The 24,523-nt window shown below is 48.4% G+C and overlaps 1 pseudogene; it reads right to left on the bottom strand.

The window, feature by feature from the left end:
- Nucleotides 1-24,193, bottom strand: part of LOC135292520 (zinc finger protein 420-like) — a 228,633-nt pseudogene extending 204,440 nt beyond the window's left edge.
- Between the last annotated feature and the right edge of the window lie 330 nt (nucleotides 24,194-24,523).

Genomic DNA, 24,523 nt, shown 5'->3' with positions numbered 1-24,523 from the left:
CAAAGAAGGGGGAAGCCAAAGCCTGAAAGAAGGGAGGAACCAAAATCCCAGAGAACCCAGCTGAGCTGGAGAAGAACTCTTTATTTTATTCACACAACTTATTTTATACAGTTTGACAAACCTAATGTGCCACTTTAGTTAGTTAATAGATTTCTTATTATTAGTTATGCCAGTTATTCTGTTGGATAATAAAATATATTTTACTTGTGCATCAAATCTCTCTGTTGTATTGCTTGTATTGTTACCTATTCTCTTCACTGATTCTCATGGGACAAATCCCTTGTTCTTGCAGGTGCATTTGTTTTTCACCCTCAGATCAGATTGGTCACCAAGTCTCATTCTCAAAATAACTTCACATGGGAACTTGTGACTGCTTAGCTGCACTTAGAAGAGATGACGGGCCAGCTGTTAATATAGCAGAACAAGGCCTGGTTTCATAAGGCCTTTCTTTTATCATTATTCTACCTGTCTCTGACATCTCCCCCTTTTTGTTCATTTAAAAAAGGCTCCTATGTTCTGATGTTGAAACAGCTCACTCTTGGGAGGGTATGATCTCATGAAGGTTATCACTGGTTATCTGTTAGATGTGGGGTAAGATACATAAAAGACCAATTACAATCAACAAAACTTACCCAATTCTGTCAAGTCATTGACACAGGGTTTTGCAGCATGAGCAAACAAAAGAATAATGTCCAATGTCTCTTAGGGAAATGGAAAGAAATGGCCATTGTTTCCAATTAGCTGAGAAGTAGGAGAAGGTCCATTAGCTGGAAATGTTGATCTTGGACATCACTGAATGTCCTCCTGGAGCTGGAACACGGAAGGACTGAAGAAGGTTGGGAGGAGCACTGTCCCATGATGATGCCATGAGGCTTTTGTTGGCCAATCGCTTCTGTCAGTTTCTAGGCACAGCTGTGTCTTGGCAGTCCTACTCCTGTTCCTGTTCTGGCCACAAAGGCTGCAAGGGGATGAGGTTATTTCTCTTTCCACTGGGCCTCATTTCTTCAGAGCTGATCAGTATCTGATGGAATGAACAGGTGACTGCTTTGAGCTGTTGGTGGTAAAACACAGGCATCTCTTCTCCTGAAGTTAATGAATCAATTAGGCTTCCCTGTGGGACACTCCACTGGGATTTAGATGAGATGATCTTTTTCCAAGTTTCTAATGTAAATATTGCATGATTCAAAATGATTAGTCGTCCAAATTTCTCATGTACATATTGCATTATTTGAATGTTCTTAAGGCATTCATTCCTCTTTTTTTTTTTTTTTAAATAAGAATGAGATGCATGTCTTTTGTTATGAGTATGAAGAAACATCGTAGCAAAATAATACATGTAGTGGACAAGAAACTTACAGCAATTAGGAATAATTTGGATACAATGCTCAGGAATATTTCTAATAGCAGACAAAACTAACAACATAGGTGGAATGAAATAAACAGAAATCTCTGAAATAATGTACCATCATCCCAGAGTCTGCAAACAGCTGACAAACCTCGATTCAGTGGGGACTTGGATAATTATTTCCAGATCATAATTCCCAAGCTCCCTTTAAAAATAGTTCAACTGTCATGTATGGAGGGTCAAATTGCAAAGTCAAAGCAACTCAAATCTAGTTTTGATGCAGAAAACATCTGGGTCTGTTGGCAATTTCCTGTCCAGGCAGAGGTAAGGCCTGGCCACCACCCAAGTTCTAAGTGGGAGAAAATTCCATAAATGTAATTTTAAACAAGGCTCCTAAGAATAGCACTTAGGAGTAAAGGTCTAGGGGTGAAAGACTGATGAACCATCCAATAGCTGTCTCCTCCAGAATTTCCTCAGCATGGAGATGCTTTAAACACAGCAAACTGTTGGAGTAGTTCTGTAATAACAATTGGGACTGCATCTGATTGCTTAGAGTAGATGTCACAATACCATCAGTTTAGAGAAGACTTCTGACAAAACTGAGATATCATTTCCTGGAACTCTGAAAAATACTTGAAAATCATGAGGCAGCACTGGGTCAAACCATGGAGCCCCAGTGCAGAGCCCAGCTAGAGGGGTAGTCTGGTCTAAGAGATACATGAGCAGCTAGAGAACAAAAGAAGGATCCTGAAATGACACGTGTCTTGTAGATAGTTACACCAAAAGATGGTAAAACATGTGAAAAGCTGGCTATAAAAACAGGAATACAAACATGAATGTATTTATGACACAAAAAAATGCAACAAAGGAAACACTGAACAGCTCACTCATAAAATTTATGATATCTCAGATTAAATAACACTCAAACCTGATATAAATTCCTTTCGACATCAATAGAGCTTAACAAGATGAACTCAATAAAACCCAGCCCTAAAAGGATTTCAAATTAATAAACATCATTTCATTATCACCTTAGTAGACCAAAAAGCACTCTCAAGAGAACTCAAAGTTAATCACTATTAATACCGAACATAACTGGATCCATAAAAAGCTGGAATAGATCATTGTTCAAACTAAGTAAAACTGAAAGTTAACAGAAATAAAATCTACCAAAATTTACTTAATAAAACTTAACCTTATTCAAGAAGGTAACTGAGCGTTACAATATTTGGCCTTAATTTAACAGAATTCAAATGAACATTCTTAAAAGTTATAGATATGACATGATGTAACTCAGTCTAAGGTTATTAACACAAAAAGACAACTTAAAGGTGAACAAGCTGTAAGTGAAATAACAGCATGATGGTGTACTGGAGGCATTAAAGTTGTAACAAGCATATTAGAATTAGAAGTAAATCAGTTATGAGTAAAACCCATGGTAACTGCAAATTCCATGGAAACAGAAATTCAGTAAGACTTTTCAAAGTGCAGGGTTACTGGGAAATAAATATAATAATGTGCAATTTAGCATATTGCTGAACAACCCAACAGCTTTTAGTGACAGTATCTGGCATCATTTTATATGGCAAATGTGTTAGCATTCTTCTTAAAGAGATCAGACCATGTTAAAATTTGATAGGTAATAAGGCGCTGCATTTACCGCTTTTCAATCTCTCCAGTAACTGTAAAACTACATAAAGCAATCAGAATTTAGTCAGAAACTAAAATAAACTTTTAAAAACCCTAGAGCACCACGTTTTCAAGGCACACAAACACAGCTCTGGGCCAGAGCGGGGCCTGTGCCGCCCACAGGGGAGAGGGAAGGCGCTGCCCACAGGAAAACTATGGGGAGAACAGAGGCCATCTAAACTGCAATAACATAACTGTACACCAATAAAGCTTCTCTCAATATTCACACAATACTCATCCCTTAATTGCCAGAGCCAATCATCCCATTTTCCATCTCCCAGCAGGGCCCTGCGGCCGTGAATCCAGCCCGCCGGGGCTGGCCCGGCTCGGCTGCCACAGCCCTCCCGGGGCCGCTGCACCTCTGCTCCCCAAAACACTGCGGGGAAAAGAGCCGGGGAAAAGCAGCAACACACAACAAACCCTACAACCCGCACACAAAAGATAAACACAGAAGAGGCACAAGCTGCATTTTATTGCACCTTCTGCCAACAAAGTCACTGACTGAGAGTTGCATTTCCAAGGCCAAGATCTGTCTTTTGAGAAACTTCAAACTCAGAAATATTATTTTTATTAGATGTGTACAAGGCCAGGCCTCATTGGAGGCACAGCTTTTCTCACAACTCTGCATCATCTTGAACTGAAAAAGAATTAAGCAGTGTGGTCATGAGTTTGGCATCTCAGCCAGAAAGGCCAGGTATTAGAGGGAAGACGTCAGCCTACAAAATCTGATTATTTTTTCTCTTCCATTGGTCTGTCAATAACGATAATTGAATATATTCAATCAGAATATATTTCCACATGTTTACATGAAGGTGTTTGTATTTACATAAGCAATAATCAATCTGTAAAGGCTTTTGAATTTTCTTCAAGGACAAGGACATTTGAACCAATAACCCTTTCTTAATAGAGAGGCCCAGTTTAACTTTTCACTGAAGATGTTAAACCCAAGGGCAGTTCATGCAATGCTATCTTCACATGTCGCTGTAGAGACAGACAAGACACCTATTTCTTCATGCACAAGAGCCCATCTTTATTCTTCACAGCTCATATTTCTATGGTTTTCTGAAGGCATTGTGTTTCATTTTAATTGCTTACTAACTTACTGCAACTCAGTTCATTGGTTAGTAGTTGCTCATCTAGGTGTCAGTCAAAACCTTTCCTCTCTAACGCTGTTTCCATTCTTGTCTCCTGCATAGAAGATGTGGGTAGAAGTCTTTCCTCTCACAGGTGCAAATTCCTTTCTCACAGGAACTTGTCAGGCTAGCTGTTAGCTGTACTTAGCCCAAGCAGCAGGCCTGAGCCATCATTTTACAAGGGTAACAAGGCTCTTCTCTTATAGGGCTTTACCTGTATGCAACATTGACATACGATTCTTTCAATCTTAAAGAATCATCTTTAATTTCTTTCACGTAAATTTTGACCTGTGTAATATCTGTGTATATGGTAGATTTGGAGTTCAAATCTGTTTTGACTCATGCCTTCATAGAATCCCAGACTCATGGAATCATTCAGGCTGGGAAAGCTGTGTGAGACCATGGAGTCCCAGCTGTGCCCGATGCCCACCTTGTCCCTGAGGCGACTCCGGCGTTTCGGGGTCTCCCCGGCCCCGGCTGCCGTGGGTGCCCAAGACAGAGAAGTCCAATTCAGCACGACCTGTCCGGGCCCCTCAGGCAGGCCCCAGAGCTGCAGGCAGTCTTAGCAAGCTCAGCTCTTTATTGAGATCAGCTCTTTAGTGATTCTCAGCTCATTTGTGATTTCAGCTCTTGGCTTGCCGAGTGCCTTTGGCAGATGCAGGGAGAGAGAGGAGAAGTCTGGGCAGCCGTGTCCATGGGCAAGCAGCAGGAAGTCAATTGCTGCTTGATTTTGGAGTGGTGCATGTCTTGTGGTTTCTTCTTCCTTTCAAAGATCGCTCAGGGCAGCCGATGTAGCGCTGGCTTGCTTACTGAGCCAGCACCCAGGGTGATTCACTTTGCCAAGGGCTTTAGCTGCAGCTACCCATGGTCAGAATAGGGAGACAGCAATCCTTTTTGGTTTGTTCCAATCGTATGATTTGGAATTGCAATTTTCATCAAATCCTGTGTAGGATCTTTTGTGCCATTTTCATTCACTTTCTTTTTTTCAGTTATGTAGCAAGGTTATATTTGATGTGAGGGTAGAAAGTTTTCCAAGGGTACAGGGACCTCCCTGTAGCCATGAGGGGATCCCAGCCCATACTCAGTCACCACAGATGAGAAATGTTCCCTTGGGTAGTATTTTGAGGTGAAGAGAGGATACAGAGATCACACGAGCAGTGTAATTACACCAATCAGGAGGGTTATAAGCTTTGTTAATTGGTGATGTGTCTTTCCCGTATCTGATTTTGGTCTGGTCAGTTTCTGGCCAATTATTTTTTTGATGTCTAAAGTAAATTTGACACAGTATGTTGCCTTGGAGGACCCCATCAGGTCCAATTCTTGGGGTTCCTCGAGAGCACTGGGCAGCATTTTTGTCCACTGGTCCCAGGTGCCCACCAGGTTGGGTCTCTTACCTGTGGTGAGGAGGAGCTCTGAGTTATAGACGGGCCAGGCATCGGCTGCGAAGGGAATTCCTACCAGACATGTGGGAAGTGGGTTATCCATGCTTCCCATGGATAAGCACATGTTATCCTGTTTGAATGTCCTTGCTGAGGTTACCCAGACATTGTGGCCAGGCTGTGGGCTGATCCAACTGATGGCACACGGTACAGTGAGGAAATCCAAGCAGCAGTGAGGACAGCACCAACGGAGACATTTTTCATCTCTGGACAGGAATGGGGCTTCTGATAGGGAATATAAGCAAAATTTGTTATCTTGATGGTGGGAGGGGAGGGTTAGGGTTTTCTCCTTTGTTCCTTTCCTCTGTTCCTTCCCCTCCCCCCTTTTTTTTTCTTTCTTTTCTTTTTTTTTTTTTTTTTTCTTTCTTTTCTTTTTTTTTTTTTTTCTTTTTCCTTAAACTAAGGATGGGGGAGTGGGTATAAGGTTAGGGGTTTTTGGTAAGAGTTGAGAAAGGGGAATAATAGGGCTTTTTAGGACCTAAAGGGATAATAACATATAATTCAGAGAACAATTTTGTGTTCAGGCTGTGTCTGGCTTATGGCTTGATGCAGCAGAATGTTGTTCAGCTTTCTGTTTTGTCTGCTGTCCTGTGATGGGATGGGCTTTTCTTCTGTATGTGGACATTTGGCAACATCTTCGTCTCCAGGCAGAACTGGTCTGGTTTTGAGGAGGTCTTGTGTTTGACTCAGGGGAATTCTTGTCAGTGTTTGTGGGAGTGGCTTTTGCAGTGCCTAGGTATGGTTTTATGTTTTTTCCTGGGTACCATCCAGGAGCAGATGGGAGTAGAACACAGGCATCCCCTCTTCCCCAGGTAATCAGTTGGAATAGCCCAGAAATTTGATGTGTTTTTGGGTCCTTCCCCAGTACAGGTGGTTTCTCAGTGAGCTTTGCTTGGGTGGTATTTGCAAAGTGGTGAAGTACTGGGGGGTCAGGCTCTGATGTTGTAGAGTTCAGGAAGTTGATGACATAGAGAGCCTTGCAAAGTCTTTCCACTGGAGATTTCATTTTTGTTTCTCTTTGCTGCTGACTGAGGACTCTTTTGAGGGTTTGATGTGTCCTTTTTACGATGGATTGTCCTGTGGGATTTGCAGGTATGCCTTTCTTGTGTTCTATTCCCCACTCACTGAAGAACTCTTTTAACTGACAAGAGGTATAGGGAGGTCCATTGCAGAGAGTATTAGTACAGAAAGTATTTCTACTGCCTGGCTAGTAAAGAGAGGGCACGGACTTTTACAAGGAGTGCATAACCCAGGCCTGAAGCCAACAGACAGTCCTAGAAATGTCCTTGGACCAGAGATGAGAGGAAGTTGGACAGTTACACAATGGCTGCAGACTAGGCTAGCTAGACACCAGGAGATACCAGCAAAACCGCAAGGCAGCAATTACACAAGATAGCAGCAGACCGCAGGACAGAAAGAGTGTAGAACCAAGAAAAGCATGAGCAGCTGGTTTACACCAATCACAGCATGAGTCAGGGCTCCTGGACAGTCCCTTGTAACCAATAATATGTACGCTTGAGCCGCATGGACAGATAACAATGCTATATGTTATGAATAGAAAGTTGTATTTTTTTTTTAAGTTTCAGAGTTAAAAAAAACCAAGCCAGACCGAGTCAGCCTCCTTTAGTTTCGCTGCCGAAGGAAAGCTTTTCAAATACCTGTTAATGGCAGGTGATTAACTGATTGTTTCCCTGATGCTGGCTGCATGCCAAGAAGATACCAAGGGAAACCCTCCAGGGTAAAGAGATGGGCAGTGACACCAGAAACAACATGCAAATAAGAAACGCAGTGCACCCTGGATTGTTACAGTTTTACAGTTTTTATAAGAAAAACCCCTAAAATCACGAGCCAATAAGTGACTTAAAGTGACGTCTAAGGATGGGAGCATTGTCCCGTACCTGCTTGAATCTTTTTATTTCTCACCCTAACCTGAAAAGAAACTGATTAAAGAGACCCCCCCGGGTTTCTAAACCAACAAACCAAGGACTCAACGACTCTCCCGTGAGGACAGAGTCCCCAGTTCTGTCTGCAGACCAGCGGACAAAACTGCATCATCCTCCTGCTTCGTGCCACGCCTGGGAGCAGCGGCGGCGAGGGCGCAACCCGTCGATTTCTCCCCACCTGAGCTGATTCTTCTTAATAAAGGCATTAAAAAGGAGAAAGATCTCCTGCCCATTTATTTCAGCTTGGGGACTCGTCCGGGATAGCCACGCCTGAAGAGGACACCAGGACTGGGACGGCCGCCCACCCTGGACCTGCAGGACAGCTGGCTATCAGGACCACAGAAGATCAGCTTGGGACAGTGACACGGAGCAGCGTCGGATAGGTGAGAATATCCGGCGGCGGGAGAGGGAGGCGAGCGAGTGTGTGTGCGTGAGACGAGGGCCGGCAGCTCAGCCCCTCGAAGCGAGTGAGGACCCCTCAGTACCGCGGTTCCGCACCCCCGCGAGGGGGCCGGCCGGGAACAGGGGGAAGCGAGTGGAACTGGTGATTGAGGCGCCTCCAGAGGGGTAAAGAGGACCCCCCTCCGGGCGTGCGGAGGAAATAGCTGTGTGAGTGGCACGCACCCCAAAGGCCCTGATACAGGTCCTAACGAAAGAAGTTAGGGTATCAGGCAGTTTGGCCCAGACAAAGGGCGCCTTAGAAGCCAGGGTTTCGAGGTTTGACTGTTTGAGCCTTGGCAAGGGAAGGCCAAGGTCTCTCTAAGTCCTGACGAAGGAGGTCAGGCGAACCTCAGAGGTCAAGACCTCGAGGATGTTTTTTTGTATTTTGGTTGTTTGTTGAGTCTTGGCAAGAAAGCCAAGGTCTTAACAAAGTCCTGACGAAAAGGGTCAGTGAAATTGGAGTTTTGGCAGGAGGTCGAGACTTCTTAAATAAGATATATTTCCTTTAGAGAAAAAGACATCTTGTGATTTGGCAGAAAATAATGGGAGGGTGCGGTAGTAAGAAAAGTGGCCAAAGATTAAAGAATATACCTCCCCACAGTCCCCTAGGTGAACTATTAGAGAGATGGGACTTTATAGAAAGTACAGAAGGATTAGAAAAAGTTAAGATGATTCATTACTGTTCAGAAGTGTGGCCAGAATTAGAAGTGCAAGGAGGATGGCCATGGTGTGGGACGAAAGACAAGTGGATGTGTCAACAGCTGTGTAATTACCTGACGGCTAGAGAAAATACTGATGCTGAGGAACTATTGTATATAGCTTGTTGGTTGAATGCTATAGAGAAAAAAGGAGTGCAAATTTGTAAAGTGCAGAGCAAGAAAGAAGGGAATGAAAGAGGAGATGCTAGAATTAAGGAAATTGGTAAAAGGTGGGACCCCCTAGACTACTTGCCTCCTGATGCCCCTCCACCTTATAACCCTCTCCTTCGAGCACCTCAAATAGCAGATCCAGTTCTTCTCCCGGCTGCCATGGGGGCCATTCCCTCACCACCCCCTTCGACTCCTTCAGCTGCTTCTGCACCACCACTAATACCTACTACACCTGCTGCATGCTCCACCCCTTCTCCAGCTCCACCTAACATGCACCCAAGCTCTTCTCCCCCTCCTACGGCAGTCCCTCCACCTCCTCCTAACTGTGACATAAATACCTCCTTATCTAATAACCCCTTATCACCAGGTATAGCCGTTGACTTACAGCAGGTCCAAGTTAATGCTAATACCCCTCAAGTGAACAATCTTGTGTCTGAAGATGGGCCATACTGTAGTACCCGATCCAGGACCTCCAAGGCAGAGAGACTTTTTCCCCTTAGAGAAGTTCCTATGGGAGGAGTAGCAGGAGGTGTTGGTTTTGTAAATGCTCCTCTAACTGCTTCTGAGGTGAGAGGATTCAAGAAGGAGTTAGGGAATTTAGTTGAAGACCCCGTGGGCATTGCTAACCAAGTGGATCAGTTTTTAGGTCCAAATTTCTACACTTGGGGAGAGATGAATTCCATTCTAAATATATTCTTTTCCCCAGAAGAGTCCCGAATGATTAGGGCCGCAAGCATAAGAGTTTGGGAAAAAGATAACCGTCCAGGGCCCCAAGTGCCATCAGGAGAAGAAAAATTGCCACTAGTGGATCCGAATTGGAATCCTAACCAGGAGGAAGGGAGGAAGGCCATGATGGAGTACAGGTCCTTGATAATTCGAGGGATAAGAGAATCAATTCCCAAAGGAACCAATACAAAACTGGCATTTGAGAGTATACAAGAGAAAGATGAAACTCCTGCCACTTGGCTTAATCGCCTGAGGCGGAACTTTCAATTGTACTCCAAAACAGACCTGGACACCAGCGAAGGTGAAATGCTACTAAAAGTCCATTTTGTTACTAAATCTTGGCCTGATATACGAAGAAAATTGGAAAAGATTGAGGATTGGCAAGAAAAAGATATTAATGAGTTATTGAGGGAAGCATTGAAAGTGTATTTAAGGAGGGAAGAAGAAAAAGCAATAGCCAAAGCCAAGATCATGCTTGCTATAGCCAGAGAAAGTGTGGGAGCAAACAACTCTTTCCTACAGTACAAAGCCACAAAGGAGTGGGGGGGGCCACCACCAGGAGCAGGCAAGAATATGGCAGTACTGTCAGGAACAGGAGGCATGGAGAGGCCTCGAGTCCCTTTGAGTGAAAGCTGCTGCTATTACTGTGGAGCAACTGGACCCCCCCCCAAGACTGTTTAGCCTAAAGTTGTGAAACCTTTGCTAGCTGATCAAGATAGCAAAGGAAGCAGCTTTAAGACCAGAAGATCTGGTAAAAGTGTTTTTTTTTAAGCAGAAACCACACCCGAGTAGGGAAAAAGAAAAAAAGAACTCATATTTTGTGAAATTTAAAGTTACATCAAGGGATATGGGGGAGTGGTTAATATCTGACGGACGGGTGTTGCTAAACAAAGCACTTGCTGGGATAGTGCTAACAGAACTACAGAAACTAACCCACTGGGGAGTCCAAGGACTATGTGATTATTTCCTAAGAAATAACCTGTGCATAAGCAGATATGACCTAGCAGAAACAATTATAAAAGAGTGTTTAACTTGCCAAAAAGGTGAACCAGAATGAAATAGTGAATACCTTAGACTCAGACTGAAGTCCAAATTTGTAGCCCAAACATTGCAAATTATAATTGAAGCTTCAGGAATAAAATGGAGATTGCATACTCCGTGGCACCCCCAGAGTTCTGGGAGGGTGGAACAAATGAACAAAATTCTCAAAAATGAATTGGCTAAAGTGTTTACCCCTAGCGCTCTTGCGCATCAAAACAAGACCCCGGTCTGATATAAGGATTTCACCTTATAAAATGATGTTCGGATTGCCATTCTTGTTAACACCCTATAGCACAGGAGACTACCTGGAAGAAGAAGCTACAAGGAAATATTTAGAAGTCATTGGAGGAACCCTAGAAGGACTTAGAAAAAGAGGATACCTCCCCCAAACCTCCCCTCTTGATACAAAAGCACACGACATCAACCCAGGAGATTGGATTTTAATAAAATCCTGGAATTATAGACCATTAATGCCTAAATTTGAAGGCCCCTTTCAGGTACTCCTCATCGCTAATTCGGCTGTGCGAACCAGAGAAAAAGGTTGGACTCACATTACGAGAATTAAAGGACCAGTCCCACCCCCGGGCATTGGACAAGATTCTTCAGTGTCTGGTATTGGACCAGATTCCACACCACTCTCACCCCCGGGTATTGGACAAGATTCTTCAGTGTCTCCCTCTGGTATTGGACCAGATTCTACACCACCCTCACACTCTAACTCAGGACAAGATTCAACTGCATCAGGAGTTAATTCAGCTGAGTATACTATTATAAAAGGACCAAATGACTTAAAATTGACATTCAAAAAGACTGATAAACTGCGTAAGAAAAAAGTTTAGAATCATAACATGTCTTGAAGTGTTTTAAGAAATTTGTAAAAGTTAAAAATTGTTAATAAGTAATTCTGGTTAAGTCGGCCCAACTTGGTACCAAAGACCCCAGGTTAATCTTCTCCAGAGTGCTCCCCTAGGGGGGGACCAAATTAGCAAGGACAGATCAAGAGAGGTTTAACCAGAGGAACAAGAGACTCTAAAGAACTTGGAGACTTCTTCTCAGTAAAATCCTCAAGAGGCAAGGCCGGGTGGGCAGGCTGTGCAGGATGACCCATACCGGACTCTTGGGAAGGGTAGTAGTGCTGGCTCTGATTGCTGGTAGTGCTCTGGAGAGCCCAGGAGAGCTGTGCAATGAGTACTACCAACCTTTCTATGAGAAAGAAGTAAGCTCCTTGCTGAGAGTCCACAACAATTGTGTTAACCTCTCCCAATTGATCTTTTATCAAGAGAATAAGAAAATATATTGGATAACCCGGAACACCACCACCTTTAGGCAGCCACTCCTGGGAGAGCACCCTGTAGGAGAAACCTGGTGGTGCTTTGAACGTGATGCTACTGAAGCAAACCTGGTGAACTGGTTTAGGACAAATTAGGGGAAAATATCTCCAAAGGAGCCCCTTATAGGAAACAAAACCCTCCGCACCTTCCCCCCTCCCCACCACTGGGTTCGGGAAGAATTTCTTCAGAGGGGAAGTGGAAAAAGCTTGTTTATTAAAGAACAACAAAAAAACACTCCCAGCACAAGAGAAGTAGCCCGAGATGGCAACAGATGTTTCACCAGTCCAAGGGGTCGAGCCGTTTCTCTCTTCGCTGCGGAGGGTACGAAGCTTCTCTTGCAGACCCCGGACAGAGCCCCTTGCCCGGCGCCGGTCCGATATCTTCGGGGGGGGAAAGGGGCGGGGGGGGGGAAAAGGGAAGAAAGGGAACAACAGAAACTGGGGAAAGGAAAAAAAATGGCGAAAAAGCAAGCGAGCTAAAAAAAGGCAAGAAAAAAAGAAAGAGAAGCAAAGCTAGAAGAGCAAGCAAGCAGCCAGCCGGCCAAGCAGCATGCAAAAGCCGAGCCCCAAGGCAGGGGCGGGGGGGGGGAAAGGACAAAACGATAGACACAACAAACGGAGCAGGGAACAGAAACCACGATTTGGGATAATAAGCATGAAAATGTCCTGTCCCCACGACATTCCACCCCTTATCCCATATCGTGAACATGTTATTGAACAACGTAAACTTTCTTCTCACTTGCTCCAACCTTCCACACTTACACGTTTTCTTTCATTCTTACTTGCTCAGACCTTCGACACTTTCATATTTCCTTCTGTTTCATGTCTGTATGATCTAATGTACAGACAATGGTGGTCACGCTTAACAAACAATGATATCATCCCACAATCAGATCTCCCTGAGGTACGCAACGGGTTGTCCCATCTTTCTGCATTATCCACCAGGTATAACCTGGTCCTTGAGCAAAGACAACCCCACAAATGGGTTTGCCTGTACTCGAGGCAGGATCAATCCATACTGTCTTCCCCAACAAACCTCTGACATGGGCCACTGGGACTTTATCTCCATCTACTATATTGAGGGACTCAGACTGGGCAGGACCTGCTCGGTTGGTGGAACCTCGAGTGTTAACTAACCAGGTGGCCCTGGCTAAATGCTGCTCCCAGTTCTTGAGAGACCCCCCACCCAATGCCTTCAAGGTGGTCTTTAACAATCCATTGCATCTCTCCACTTTACCTGCAGCTGGTGCATGGTAGGGGATGTGGTATACCCACTCAATGCCATGTTCCCTAGCCCAGGTGTTAATAAGATTATTTTTAAAATGAGTCCCATTGTCTGACTCAATCCTCTCAGGGGTACCATGCCTCCAAAAGACCTGCTTTTCAAGGCCCAGGATGGTGTTACGGGCGGTAGCATGAGACACAGGGTAGGTTTCCAACCATCCTGTGGTGGCTTCTACCATTGTGAGCACGTAGCGCTTGCCTTGGCGGGTTTGAGGCAGTGTGATGTAATCAATCTGCCAGGCCTCCCCATATTTGTATTTGGACCACCGCCCACCATACCATAGGGGCTTCACTCGCTTGGCCTGTTTGATGGCAGCACACGTCTCACAGTCATGGATAACCTGAGAAACACTGTCCATGGTTAAATCCACCCCTCGGTCTCGTGCCCACTTGTAGGTGGCATCTCTACCCTGATGGCCTGAGGCATCATGGGCCCATCGAGCTAGGAATAACTCTCCCTTGTGTTCCCAATCTAGGTCTATCTTTGACACCCCTATCCTTGCAGCCTGATCTACCTGATGATTGTTTTGCTGCTCTTCATTAGCTCTGCTTCTGGGGACATGGGCATCTACGTGGCGAACCTTCACAGGTAGTTTCTCTAACCTGGTGGCAATATCTTTCCATTCTTCAGCAGCCCAAATTGGCTTTCCTCTACTCTGCCAGTTAGCCCCTTTCCATCTCTCCAGCCAGCCCCACAGCGCATTGGCTACCATCCACGAATCAGTGTAGAGGTAGAGCTTTGGCCACTTCTCTCTTTCAGCAATGTCCAGAGCCAGCTGAACGGCCTTAAGTTCAGCGAGTTGGCTTGATCCACCCTCTCCTTCAGTGGCTTCTGCGACCTGTCGTGTGGGGCTCCATACAGCTGCTTTCCACTTCCGTTTCATTCCCACAATGCGGCAAGAACCATCAGTAAAAAGAGCATACCGTGTTTCTTCTGCCAGCAGTTGGTTGTATGGTGGTGCTTCTTCCGCTCGTGTCACTTCTTGTTCTTCTTCATCAGCGAGACCAAAATTCTCACCTTCAGGCCAGTTTGTAATTACTTCCAGAATCCCAGGTCGATTCAGGTTTCCAATACAGGCGCGCTGTGTGATGAGAGCAATCCACTTGCTCCATGTTGCACTGGTGGCATGGTGGGTAGAGGGAGTCTTTCCTCTGAACATCCACCCCAGCACTGGTAGTCGGGGTGCCAGGAGGAGTTGTGCCTCCGTGCCAATCACCTCCGAGGCGGCTTGGACTCCTTCATAGGCTGCCAAAATTTCCTTCTCTGTAGGAGTGTAGCTGGCTTCAGACCCTCTATAGCTTCGACTCCAGAATCCTAATGGTCGGCCTCGAGTCTCACCAGGCACCTTCTGCCAAAGGCTCCAGGACAGGCCATGGTTCCCGGCTGCAGAGTAGAGCACGTTCTTCACATCTGGTCCTGTCCTGACTGGGCCAAGGGCTACAGCATGAGCAATCTCCTGCTTGATCTGGGCAAAGGCTTGCTGCTGTTCAGGGCCCCAGTGGAAATCGTTCTTCTTGCGGGTGACCAGGTAGAGAGGGCTCACAATCTGGCTATACTCCGGAATGTGCATTCTCCAAAACCCTATGGCGCCTAGGAAAGCTTGTGTTTCCTTTTTGCTGGTTGGTGGGGACATAGCTGTGATCTTATTGATGACATCGGTGGGAATCTGACGCCGTCCATCTTGCCACTTCACTCCAAGGAACTGGATCTCTCGAGCAGGTCCCTTGACTTTGCTCTTCTTGATGGCAAAGCCGGCTTTCAGGAGAATCTGGATTATTTTCTCTCCTTTCTCAAACACTTCTGTTGCCGTTTTCCCCCACACAATGATATCATCGATGTATTGCAGATGTTCTGGAGCCTCACCCTCCTCTAATGCAGTTTGGATCAGTCCATGGCAGATAGTGGGACTGTGTTTCCACCCCTGGGGCAGTCGGTTCCAGGTGTACTGCACGCCCCTCCAGGTGAAAGCAAACTGAGGCCTGCATTCTGCTGCCAGAGGAATGGAGAAAAATGCATTAGCAATATCAATAGTGGCATACCACTTCGCTGCCTTGGACTCCAGCTCGTACTGGAGTTCCAGCATGTCCGGCACAGCAGCGCTCAGTGGTGGTGTCACTTCATTCAAGGCACCATAGTCCACCGTCAATCTCCATTCCCCTTCAGATTTACGCACAGGCCAGATGGGGCTGTTGAAGGGTGAGTGGGTTTTGCTAACCACCCCTTGGCTCTCCAGCTCACGAATCATTTTGTGGATGGGGATCACGGCATCTCGATTCGTTCTATACTGCCGGCGATGCACTGTCGAGGTCGCAATTGGCACGAGCTGCTCTTCTACCCTCAGGAGTCCTACTGCAGATGGGTTTTCTGTCAGTCCAGGCAAGGTGTTCAATTGCTTAACGTTCTCTGCCTCTACAGCAGCTATGCCAAAAGCCCATCTGAGTCCCTTTGGGTCTTTGTAATAGCCGTTCCGGAGGAAGTCTATGCCCAGAATACATGGAGCCCCTGGGCCAGTCACAATGGGATGTTTCTTCCACTCCTTCCCAGTCAGGCTCACCTCAGCTTCCACCAGGGTCAGTTGTTGTGATCCCCCTGTCACACCAGCAATGGAAACAGGCTCGGCCCCTTGGACTGGTGAAACATCTGTTGCCATCTCGGGCTATTTCTCTTGTGCTGGGAGTGTTTTTTTGGTTGTTCTTTAATAAACAAGCTTTTTCCACTTCCCCTCTGAAGAAATTCTTCCCGAACCCAGTGGTGGGGAGGGGGGAAGGTGCGGAGGGTTTTGTTTCCTATAAGGGGCTCCTTTGGAGATATTTTCCCCTAATTTGTCCTAAACCTGTTCAAATAATTTGGTGGCCCGTACGGGGAAACCGGACGAAGTGGAATTATTTGAGGGGCAGGGCAGAGCCAGGGAGAAGAATGACTTTTGCATTGGATGGAGCTGTGATTTCCCTTGGCTTTGTTGGCTGACAAGAAATGAACATCCCTCTGTGTCTCGGGCAGCTCCTTCTCCAAGGAAAGCAGGTGGGAGTTGGAGCCAAGGAGCTGAAACCTGCAGGTGCAGCCTGGGCTGGAGGGAGCTCGGATTTGCACGAGGCTGCTCTGAGTGCCAGGGCTTGGATGGGGGAAATGGTGGGGTGGGGTAGGGACAGAGTCTGATTGATTGTCAGCCATGAAGGGTCTTGATTTTCAAATCTATTCAAACTGCATGAGGAGGTACTTGGATTCAGTGTCAATTGGAAATTGCACATATCCATGTGTTAACAGGAAGAAAAACCAATACAGGACCTAAAAATCTTTTCTCATGGTGTTTTTAAATATGATATATTCAGTTTGAATACACTTCAAGCCTCTGGAGCAGTAAAATTCAGCAGGAGCCTCTGCAAGTTGCTGAGGATGTCAGCAGCCCCCACTGAGGCCATCCCTGCCCAGAGAGCGTGGGGGAATGGGCAGACAAGGAGAGCGTCCCTGGGGCTGGGCCAGCAGAACTCAGAGGCACCAGCGGCTCCAGCTGGGAAATGGAGTGTGGAATGTGGCTGGGAAAGCCCTGCCTGGGCTGTGCCAAGCAGGACAGACAAGCCCAGACACTCATCCCTCCAAAAATCAATTAAATGTCTCAATATGACATTAAAAAGTAATTAGAATTGTTTCTGTACTTTGAGTTGGATGCACTGGAGAAATACCAACAAGAGATATTCAATTCACAAAAAACACTTCTCAGTGCATTAACTTGGCCCATTGATTCCATGAGGCCCTACAGTGTCAGAATGGCCCCTTGGTCTCACAGGGCCCCACAGTGTCACCATGGTCCCTTGGTCTCACAGGGCCCCACAGTGTCACAATGGTCCCTTGGTCTCACAGGGCCCCACAGTGTCACCATGGTCCCTTGGTCTCACAGGGCGCCACAGTGTCACCATGGTCCCTTGGTCTCACAGGGCCCCACAGTGTCACCATGGTCCCTTGCTTCCATGGGCCCTGTGCTGCTGCATTCCCCCCTCCCCTTCTCAGGCCGCCCTGCCAGCTCAGAAATGCTCCTTGGGCCTCGGCCTTGGCCAACAGCCCCTGGGCTCAGCTCCTCTGCAGCTCAGCACAAACACTGTCTGCTCCAGGCACTGCTGTGCCCAACCAGCTCCTGGTTTCTGGAGGAGCAGCCCTGGGAACTGGTTTTGTTCCCTCAGTGGCACAACATCCCTGTTCTCACAGTGCCAAAGAAAGCTGTTGATGCCAAGTGTGGCCAGGATGAACCATTGCTGTGACTGCAGCCCCTCTCTTGGGCCCTACAAACAGCGCTGCAAAAGGAGCCCCTTGGAGCTCTCCTGGGCCAGCGACTCCCTCTGAGTGGGGCCTCTCCCAGCCGGGAACTCTCCCGTTTGCTGCACTCGGGGATCCTGAACAATGAGGGAGCCTGGGCCGATCCCCCCACTCCTCCAGGCTCAACCCTTCACCTGCTGGGGAGATGCCAAAGCATCCACAGGGAGCATTTCCTGCCCTCAGGGGAATTTCTCACAGGTGCCTTGCACTGGCTCTTTGTGTCTGTGTGCACACAGGAGTGTCTGTGCTGGGGAGATGTGACAGAAATGCTGCTCTCGGGGGGTTGGAGTGCCATGGATAGCTGAGTCAGTCAGGCCTGTAAGTGAGGTTAAGTCATGAGGAATAACCCAAGTTAAATGCTGCTAGGAGTTGTTCTTATGCTAAGTTCTTATGCTTAATATAAGTAATAAGCTGAGTTAAATACTGTTGAGTGTTATTCTTCTGTTAAATTGCTAAGTCAAGGGTTACAAGTTAGGTTAAATACTATTAAGCTCTGTTCTTTTCCTATATTGTAAAGTTGAAGGGATCAGTAGGTTAAGATATAAGTTAAGTCTTTTTAAGTTTGAGCTCTGTAAGCTTTTGGGTCGTATTCCTTTTATCCTTGCCCTCACAAGGCAAGGATATCCTTGTCCTTGTATCACATACAGGAACAGTTCTCAGTTCACTTCTGGTTTGATTGCCTGGATTTTGTTTGGTTTTTTAGTTGCTTTGTTTCCTTGTTGTGCCTGAAGTGTCCAGTCAGGAGCAGAGTAACTCTTGCCAAGGAACTTTGTGGTGATGTTGCTTAATATTAAATCTGGCTTTTGCTGATCTTTTGCTGGGGATTTTCTCAGTGCTCTCAAGCCCTCATTCGTAACAGGGTGAAGGAGCCCTGGCCCAGGCCCTGGCCCTGGGGGACACAGGGATACTGTTGGGGGTCCCTGTCCCCCTGTCCCACCCCCCAGGGCCCCGGCCCCCTGTCCCCATGTCAGGCTCTGGGGTCGATCTCGTGGAACATCCTCTGGGGGAGGCTGCGGCGCCGGGAGCGGGGGGACCCGGGGGGACAGGGGACCCCACTGTGCACGAGCAGTGTTGGACTGCTCTGGGGGAACTGTGAGGGGGGGCTGGGGCAGAGTGACCTCCCCAGTGACCTCACACAGCCCCTGTGATGTCACACAGCCCATTTGTGATGTCCCAGCCCACATTATGATGTCACGTTTAATGTTATGATATTACACAACCTACCCTGGCATGTCACACAGCCATTCTGTGATGTCACATCCCCTCTGTGATGTCACACAGTTACCCTGTGATGGCCGATTCCATTTTATGATGTTCAGTCTATGATGTCACAGAGCCTACTCTATGATGTCACAGGCAACTCAGTGATGACACACACAACTGCTCTGTGATGTCACAAAGCCCTTTCACGATATCACAGGGCCAGTGCTGGGATATAAGTTTCTGATATCATAAAGCTGCTCTGTGATGTCACGGAAGATTTGGTGATGTCACAAAGTTACCATGTGATGTCACACCTGGCTCTATGATGTTGCGCCATCACCCGGTGCTGTCACAACCCACTCTCTGATGTCAGAGGGCCACCCTCCATGATGGCCGACTCTGCTCCATGGCCTCACATCCCACTCTGTGACATAACAGACAGTTCTGTGATGTCACAACACCGTCAGTGATGTCACAACACCCTCAGTGATGTCACAAAACCCTCTCTGTGATGTCATACTGCCACTCTGTAATGTCACAGCACATACTTTGACCTCACAATCTGCTCTATGATGTCATACTGCCATGCCATGATGTCACATCCTGCTCTGTGATGTCACACAATCCCCTCTATGATGCTGGAGCTGCCCAGTGACCTCACACAACAAACTGTGATGTCATAGCCCAACCTGTGACCTCACACAGCCCACTCTGTGCTGTCACACAGCCCCTTGCTGACATCACAGCTGCTCTGTGCCTCTAGGACACAGCCACAGAGGTGCCGCTGTGACACAGCCCCCTCTGGGACATCCCCCAGCCCCTGCCAGTGCTGAGCCCTGTCAGCTCTGTCTGTGCCCTGCTGGTGTCCCTGAGCTGCCCTGGCAGTGCCCCAGCCCTGCTGGGCTGTGCCCAGGAGCTGCTCCTGGCCAGAGCTGTCTCTCTGCAGCGCTGCCCTTGCCAGGAGCTGCCTCTGGGCCAGGAGCCCGGCCCAGCTCAGCAGCACAGACACAGCACCAGGACTTTAATCACCCTCTGGGGCTTTGCTGCTCTTTGTATCAGACTCAGTGCCTCAGAATGTGCTCAAAAAACTTCTCAGAGACTCAAAAGGGAGTGAAACACTGAAGTTTCTCATACTTAAAATAAATCCTTTTGAGGAACAGGACCAAAAAAGTATCCCCATGTTCCAGGTACAGCAGAACACTGGAGGCAGTGATGACAGCTGGGGACAAGCAAGGAAAAGGTGTTTCTGATGCTGAGAAAACCTGTGCCTCTGTCCCTGCAGGCTGTCGTCATCCCCCGGCTGCCCCACCTGGCTGGCCCCTTCCTTTGCTGACAGCTCTGCCTCCTGCCTGCCTCTGCCTGCCCACACAAAGCCTTGGGCTGCTCCAGGCTTCTTCTGGGGGATGTGTTGCATCACAGCCCTGCCCTGGCAGGGAAATTCCTTTCTCCTCATGTCCAGTCTGGGCCTCCCCAGCTGCCCCTGTGTTGTGTTCCACCACAGTGAGGGGCGCAACAATTCCCTCAGGGCCCAGAGTCTCAGACCTCAGGCAGGCACCGATGACCAACAGGGAAAGGAAGGCAACAGGATGGATCTTGTTTAGCAAAACCCAGGATCCTTTATTGTGCCAGGGAACCAAGAGAAGAAATGAATGGGGTGGGGTCATGGGTTTAGAGGTGAAGTTTAGGGTCAGGGTCTAATAGCAGAAGGAGCAGGGGACTGGAAATGGGTGAATCAAGGAGGACAACCAAAAAAAAAATCTAAGCTGGAGACATTGCAGTAGAATTTAAACCAATGAGGGTACAGAAAAGGAAGAACATTCTGGGGCCATTCCTTATTTGACCAGATGGGGTGGAGTGTCTTTTCCCGGGATTGCAGAGGCACACCCCACAGGGTGGAGGGGTGGAATCTGCTTTCAATTACACCCCTCGCCCAATGGTGTCTGTCTGGGTAGAATCCCTACTTCATGGGGCAGGGGCACTCCACACCCTTGGTGCCATTATTTCTTTCTCTAGCTGCTTTTTACAAGAAAAACTCCTCTCTGATACCATCCTTCACTCCCTCCCGGACTACTCCTGTTCTGTCCTCAGTCTCAACACCACTGAGCCCAGAGCCATCAGCCTCTCCCTGCTGGTTATGTGATGAGGCCTCCAAACCCCATCTTGGGAGATTTTTCAGTCTTCTCCAAGGTCTGTGAAAATGGAAAAATAGTGGTCAAAGTTATTTTCTCCCAAATCTTGCAGTGACAGGATGAGGGCCAACATCTTTCAACTGAATGAGGGTGGATTTACATTTGTTAAAAGGAGGAAATATTTTACAATGATGAGAGTGGCCCAAAACTGCAACTGTTTTTCCAGAGAATTGTCCAAGAGCAGGAGTTTTGTGCAGCCTGACATAGCGAAACCCTTTCCCCTCCCCAAGAAGAGAATTCCTGTTGTGTGGGTTCTCTGATGTGCTGGGTGCCCTCACAACGCTTCTGGCCAGAATGTCTGCTGAGGGCAGCCAGGCTGCTGCAGGGCAGTGACCTCACAGCCATCACCATGGCAGCCCTGTCCCCTGGGCCTGGCTCTGCCCTTTCCTCTGCCCCTGCCTTGTCTCTGCTGGCATGAAGAGTTTTGTCGTGAATATCTTGTCCCCAGGGTGCTGGGGCCAATGGCTTCCCAGGCAGGCTCCTGGAGCAGAAGTGGCTTTTCAGAGCCCAGGCAGAAATGAGCCCTGAGGCAGCAGCTCTGCAATGCTGGCCACCAGGCCGGGCTGCCAAGGGAGGCTTCTGGCCATGCCCTGCAAGCAGCTGCTGCTGCCAAGGTGCCTTTGGTGCCTCAGGCTCTGCCTGGCACAGCTGCCAGCACGGCACTCTGCCCTTGTGCCCGAGCCCTTCCCTGTGCTGGGGCTGGCCTGGGGCTTTTCCTGCAGCGGGACCTGCCCTGCTCCTGGCACAGGAAAGGCAGTTCCTGCTGGAGCAGGAGGAACTGCCAGGGGCTCCAACAACTCCAGCAAGACTCTGTTGACATCAAAATTGCTTCCTAGATCACTATATTCTAATAATTGTTATATCTCCTGTACTGTGGAGTAAATAACTATCTTTTTAAAAATTTAATCTGTGGTGTAAACAAACCATTCTGTCAAATCATGATCAGAATCAATCAGAGCTGTATTTATATAAATTTATCTAGAATTCCATCGATAATCCTGTGGGACAAATTGCATTAAGGTTCAATTCTACCTGTCCAATCTTTTACACCTTTGACAAAGTCTGGGGCTGGGATTGGATCCAGCCACTCCCACTCTCCTGTACTAAAATAAATTTTGGAAGTCTAGGGGCCCTGCAGGGGTTTGAGGATCCATGGTGGCTGTTGGGTGTCATTTCTCCATCTCATGAATCTGCAGGAGTTTCTCCAATAAAGAAATAAAGCTTTTGCCTGAAGCTGCCACTGTGCCCATGACAGGAACCCCTGGGAGTGTCTGGGACATCCCGGCTCTTTGGCAGCCTGGGGACTCCTGGGATGTCACCGTGGAGCCCCCGTCAGTGCCTGTGACAGATCGGTGCCTTTGCAGCCCCAGGTGCCATGGGATGTCACCATGGAATGGCTGTGACTGGCTCTGATCACACGGCCCTTTACCATCCCCAGAAACCCCTGGGAGGTGTCCATGGAGCCCCTGTCTCTGCCTGTGACATTCCAGCTCTTGAACAGCCTGGAGACTCTTGGAAAGTCCCCATGGAATCCTTCTGAGTGCCTGTGACAAATGTGATCCTTGGCAGGCAACCATCCTCAGCCCCCTGTTGCTGTGCTCAGTTTCCATAGCAACCATCCCCAGCCCCCTGTTGCTGTGCTCAGTTTCCATAGCAACCATCCCCAGCCCCCTGTTGCTATGGTCAGTTTCCATGGCAACCATCCCCAGCCCCCTGTTGCCATGCTCAGTCCCTCGGCAGCTCCATGCAGACCCCATGCCAGGGGTGGGTGCCATGGACACCAGCTCAGGCCTGCAGCCAGAGCCCGTTGCCATGGCAACCATTGGCAGCCCCATCCCCAGGGTCACGGGATCCCAGATCCACAGAACTGGCTGAGCTGGGAGGGACCCATCAGGATCCTGGAGTCCAACTGCTGGCCCTGCACAGGACACCCCAACAATGCCAGCCTGGGCCTGGCAGCGCTGTCCAAACGCTGCTGGAGCTCAGAGAGCCCTGGAGCTGGGAGCCTTCCCTGGGGAGCCTGGGCAGTGCCCCAGCAGCCTCTGGGGAAAAACCTTTTCCTGAGATCCAGCCTGAGCCTGCCCCGACTCAGCTGCAGCCGTTCCCTCCAGTCCTGTCCCTGGGCACCAGAGGGAAGAGGTTCCCACAGCCCCAGCCAGGGACCCGCTCCCAAGGCTGTTGCCATGGCCAGCAGGGCTGGGACCAGCTGGGATGCTCGGTTTCCACGGGCCGGGGTTCAGGAATGGGATTCCCCAATTTCCTGCTCCCTCTAAAACCGTGCTGCTGCTCGCTGCCCTCCCGCCTCCCATGGAAAGAAAAAAAGGCAAAGATCCCAGGCTGGGATAAGAACAATTTACTGGGAACAGCAATGAGATAAGGAACAAACAGGAAAAAAAGCAATATTGATAACAGAAGGGATAAGAAAAACTATTTACAGGGAAAACTACAACATCACCACTGAGTGGCTCTTCCTGGCCACGTATTTCCTCCTGCCTGGAAAAAGGACACCTTTCTCCTCAGGGAGAGAGAGAGAGTCCCTTTCCTGCCCCTGGCAATGACCTGAGGTGGGAGTGAGTGTAATGACACGGCTCTGGCCAGACCCTCTTGTTCTTCAATCCCACATCAGGTCATTAGCAGGGGCAGGAAAAGTGACAAGTGTCTTCCCACCATGGATCACAGGGAACATGGATCAGCAAGTCTCTTCCCAATGCGGGTTCTCCAATGGGGGATGAAGCTGGAGCAGCACACGAGGCTCTTCCCACACTCAGGGCACTTGCAGGACTTCCCTTACTGGTGACTCTGTTGGTGTTTGGTCAAGTTAGAGCTGTGGGTAAAGCTCTTCCCACACTGGGGACACTCGTAGGGCCTCTCCCCACTGTGGATGCACCGGTGCCTGGCGAAGTTTGAGTTGCAGTTGAAGCCCTTTCTGCAGTCCGGGCAGCGGAAGGGCCTCTCCTCTGTGTGAATCCATCGATGCTGGAGGAGACTGGAGCTGGTCTGAAACCTCTTCTGACACTCGGGACAGTCATAGGGCCTCTCCCCGGTATGGATGTGTTAGTGAGTGATGAGCTCAGAGCTGCACCTGAAGCCTTTCCCACACTCCCCACACTCGTAGGGCCGTTCCCCAGTGTGGCTCCTCTGGTGCACGATCAGGCTGGTGATCCACCAGAAGCTCTTCCCACACTCCAAGCACCTGTGAGGCTTCTCCCCATCAGGAACCTCCTCATGGACCACCAGCTCCGAGCTCTGGCTGAAGCTCTGTCCACCTTCCTAGCACAGGGTGGATCTTTACTCCTCAGAGCAACCTGGGCTGCGTTTGCAGCCCCTCCTCGTGCGGCATCTCCGGGGCTTTTCCTCCCCGTTGGGTTCCTGCGCCGTGGAGCCGCTCAAAACGGCCTCTGCCACGAGGTTCTGCCACGGGGTTTTGTCCTCCCTGCTCTCCATCCTCAGCTCCTGCTCTGGGGGAGGAAGGACAAGGACAGGATGGCATTTGCCTCCGGGCCACAGGCAAGGGCAAGGAGATGCCCCCAGGCTGTCCTGCAGCCGGGGCCCTGCTGGGCTGGGAGATGGAGCAGGAGAGAG

This window comes from Passer domesticus, unplaced genomic scaffold (assembly GCF_036417665.1).
Source record: "Passer domesticus isolate bPasDom1 unplaced genomic scaffold, bPasDom1.hap1 HAP1_SCAFFOLD_37, whole genome shotgun sequence".
Classification (NCBI taxonomy): domain Eukaryota; kingdom Metazoa; phylum Chordata; class Aves; order Passeriformes; family Passeridae; genus Passer; species Passer domesticus.
The sequence above is the reverse complement of the archived record's forward strand: the minus strand, read 5'-3'. Positions and strand labels throughout refer to the sequence as shown.